The sequence below is a fragment of the Callithrix jacchus genome, chromosome 2 (genome assembly GCF_049354715.1).
Source record: "Callithrix jacchus isolate 240 chromosome 2, calJac240_pri, whole genome shotgun sequence".
NCBI lineage: Eukaryota > Metazoa > Chordata > Mammalia > Primates > Cebidae > Callithrix > Callithrix jacchus.
In genome coordinates this window covers 204,776,818-204,781,098 of record NC_133503.1, presented here as the reverse complement: position 1 = coordinate 204,781,098, position 4,281 = coordinate 204,776,818, and the positions used below count along the sequence as shown (strand labels likewise).

Sequence of the window (4,281 nt, the reverse complement as noted above, 5' to 3'; positions counted from 1 at the left end):
CTTGTCTCATTGCAACCTCTGCCTCCCAGATTCAAGCAATTCTCCTGCCTCAGCCTCCTGAGTACCTGGGATTACAGGCATATGTCACCACGCCCAGCTAATTTCTGTGTTTTCAGTAGAGATGGGGTTTTGCTATGTTGGCCGGGCTGGTCTTCAACTCCTGACCTCAAGCAATCCACCCACCTTGGCCTCCCAAAGTGCTGGGACTACAGGTGTGAGCCACCACACCTGGCCTAAAATGTGTTTTGAAATATACTTTCAGTGGGTAAAAAAAAAAAAAAAAAAATTAATTTAGCATTTTTTTCTTTTAGTTTAAAAAAACGTCTTTTATCTTGTGTTACTTCCTACAAGAAATCTGTATTGTTTTCATTGTTTCCTTGTATGTCATAAATCTCTTTTCCTCTGACACTGTTAAGATTTTCTCTTTGCTGCTGGTTTTCAGCAGTTTGTGCCGTGACTTAGTTTCTTCCTGCTTCTTCTGCTTTGCTTCGTCGAGCTTCTTGGATCTGCAGTTTTACATTTTTCATCATATTTGGAAATATTTTAGACACTATTGTTTAAAGTGTCTTCCCCCTGCCTTGCTCCCTCAGGGCCTCTACCTGTGCATAGTAAGGACAGCAGGACTTCTGCCGAAGCTCGCTGACGCCCTTTTCTCTTCAGTTCTTTGTGGTTTTTTTTTTTCTGTGCTTCACTTCACATAGTTTTTGCTGCTGTGTGTTCAATCCATTAATCTTTCCTTCTGCAATCCCTCCTCTTCCACTGATCTCATCCGGTGCATTTTCTTCACAGGTGTGACCCTTTTTATCAGTTTTTATTTGGCACGGATTTTTTGCTGTCTTCCGTGTGTCTGCTTACCATGTGAATCTTTCCTGTGGCTGCTCGAACATGCGCGATGAAGGTTCATCACAGGTTTAATGTCCTGTCGGTCATTCCAGGCTCGGCTCCGGCGGCTCTCTCCTCACCGCAGGTGCTGTCTCCTTGCTTCTTCACATGCCTGGTCACTTGGATGCACACAGTGCAAGGTTTATCCTGTTTGATTATGTATATTTTTGTGTTCCTAAAAATATTGTTTAGTTTTTTCCTGGAAAAGTTACATTCCTTGGAAACGACTCCATCCTTCCGAATCCTGCGCTTGAGCTTCAGTAAGTGGGACCAGGGCAGGGTTTAATCCATGAGGAAGGTTTTTTCTTGACTACAGAGGCCAGACTTCTGAGTACTCCCGCCAATACCTTGTGAATTGAGCTTTTCTAATTCACAAAGTATTGGCGGGAGTACTCAGAAGAGTCATCATGCCAAGATAATTGGCATTTGGGCTGGGCGTGGTGGCTCACACCTGTGGTCCCATCACTTTGTAATCAGGTGGGTGGATTGCTTGAGCCCAGGAGTTCAACATCAGCATGGACAACGTGGTACAACACTGTGTCCACAAAAATACAAAAGTTAGCCAACTGTGGTGGCATGTGCCTGTGATCCCACTACTCAGGAGGCTGAGGTGAGAGGATCACCTGTGCCCCGGGAGGTCACAGCTGCAGTGAGCCAAGATCACACCACTGTACTCCAGCATTTGGTGAAAGTGAAACCCTGTCTCTGAGATCGGTCTCTACTGAGTACTCCAGTCAATATCTAGTGAATTAGGGCTGGGTGCGGTGGCTCACACCTGTAATCCCAGCACTTTGGGAGGCTGAAGTGGGTGGATCACTTGAGACCAGGAGTTCAAGACCAGCCTGGCCAACATGGCAAAACCCTGTCTCTACTAAAAATACAAAAATTAGCCAGGCATGGTGGCATAAACCTGTACTCCCAGCTACTCAGGAGGTTGAGGTAGGAGAATTGCTTGAACCTAGGAGGAGGAGGCTGCAGCGAGCCAAGATCGCACCACTGCACTCCAGCCTGGGTGACAGAGAGACCCTGTCTCAAAAAAAAAAAAAAGTGGTGAATTAGGAGCCTTTATACTTTGGCTAATCAGAACCGGCACTATTCCCGTACAAATAGCATTCCTCCCGATCCTATAGGGTGGTCCTTACTTGGACCTTTTTTTTCTGATACACATGCGAAGCAGCAATCAGCCACATGCTGCGGGAGGGCCCTCCGCCGGTCGCCGAAGCCCAGTCTCCACACAGCTCGCTCCTCCAGTGTTTTCTCAGACCTCGGCCACCTTGGCCTCTCTGCTCTCCAGCTCTGCCTCCTTGTCCCAGGGAGACGACCAGGCCCGGCCTTGGGTAGACACCGTTGCCTGGACATTCTCCCAGCTAGGCGACTGCAGGCTTGCTGCATTTGGCTCCTGCCTTTCGAGGTTCGCCGTCTCCCGTGGCTGAGGTTCAGGATCTGTAGGGCTGTGACTTCATACATTCTGTCTAGTCTGTTGTCATGTAAAATGGGAAGACAGATCCTGTTCCTGTTTCTTCATTCTGTCCAGAAGTGGATGTTCCTAGAACAAGGCTGAAGAGTAATGAGCTCATTCACCAGCTCAAAAGGTATGAAATGAAATATGAAAATAGACCAATGAATGTACAAAGAAGCAAGTAATGGATCTGAGCAGAAATCAGTGAAGGAGAAAAGAAAACATCAAAACTAGCAAAGCTAGACGTTTACTCTTCTAGGAAAGACTAATAATAATGAAAATAACAAAAACAGGTCATTCAAGAAAAATGAAGACACAGATAACTATGTACATGATGCAGGACAGCAAGCCCCGAGGTGGGCTTAGCAGGGGAGGGGTCCTGGCTCCATCCAGGGCAGAACTCAGGGATGAGCCGGGAGTGTTACTGGTGGAGGTTCTTGCTGTTTTGAACAAAGAATTGGAGAAAACACACAAACAAAGCAGCCAAAAAAACCGCACAGATTTATTAAAAGTACACTCCACAGAGTGCGAGTGGGCTCAGGCAAGTGGCTCAAGGGCCCAGTTACAGAATTTTTGGGGTTAAATACCCTCTGGAGGTTTCCCATTGGTTACTGGTGTGTGCTCTATGGAAATGAAGTAGTGGCCCACGATTGGTCTGCTTGGCTTTGGGAAGCGACCAATCAGAGGCTGAAGTGAAATTACAGCCTTATGCTCCTATGCAAATGAAGACTTGGCCCACGATCAGCCTGACTGGTTGTGGAAAGTGACCAATCAGAGGCTGAAGTGAAGTTACAGTGTTATAATCCTCTGCAAATGAAGGCTTGGCCCATGACCATCCTGATTGGTTGCAGGAGGGGACTAATCAGAGGTACTTTGGATTTTTCATCTGCCGGTCAGAAAAAATGAGGAGGGGTTGCAAAGGGAGTAGTAGCCCCTGGTCCTTTGGTTACTTAGGCATGGAAAGTTGGGGTTTTCCTTTTGATTTAGTTCTAGGAAGTCAGTGTGAATTGGCCTTAGGCTCCTCCCTCCAGACCCTATTCTGCCTCAGTACGGTGGAAGGAAACAGCTGTAAGGAAGCAGCAGGGTTACAGGTCAGGCAGTGTGATGGCTCCAGGACTGCTCCTGTAGGGCAGGGCTCCCCACAGGTGGTGTGCTGAGAGCAGGGTTCCCCACAGGTGGTGTGACAGCCCTGGGAATGCCCCTGCCCAACAGGGCTCCCCATAGGTGGTGTGACAGCCCTGGGAATGCCCCTGCCCGACAGGGCTCCCCATAGGCAGTGTGACAGCCCCAGGAATGCCCCTGCCTGGCAGGCTTCCCCACAGGCGGTGTGACAGCCGGAACTGCTCCTGTAGGGCAGGGCTCCCCACAGTTGGTGTGCTGAGAGCAGGGCTCCCCACAGGCGGGGTGACAGCCCTGGGAATGCCCCTGCCCGGCAGCCTTCCCCACAGGCGGTGTGACAGCTGGGACTGCTCCTGCCCAGCAGGGCTCCTCATAGGCTGTACACTGAGAGCAGCTCAGGGCAGGTCTGCAGTCAGGTTTGTACCCACATTTGTTTTTTTAATGTTTTAATTTTTGTATAAAGACAGGGTTTCACCATGTTGGTCAGGCTGGTCTCTCTCCCGACCTCAGGTGATCCACCCGCCTTGGCCTCCAAAGTCCTTGGATTATAGGCGTGAGCCACCACGCCCGGCCTGTACCCACTTTTAATCACATGTAGATTAAGGGGTGGTTTATGCAGACATTTCTAGGGAAGGGGTGGTGTGAGTAGTTAAGATGGAGTCACTAAGCCAGTGACTGGTGGTGTTTTTTTTCTTCTTTAAAAACAAATTAAAAAAAAATACGGAACGCTTCATGAATTTGCGTGTCATCCTTGCGCAGGGGCCATGCTGATCTTCTCTGCATGGTTCCAATTTTAGCATATGTGCTGCCGAAGCGAGCAC

General features: G+C 48.8%; 1 non-coding gene across 1 annotated transcript; it reads right to left on the bottom strand.

Annotated features, from left to right (window-relative positions):
• Positions 1 to 4,174: 4,174 nt before the first annotated feature.
• Positions 4,175 to 4,281, bottom strand: LOC118151790 (U6 spliceosomal RNA). Its single transcript, XR_004740199.1, has one exon. It is a non-coding gene; the product is annotated as a U6 spliceosomal RNA (small nuclear RNA).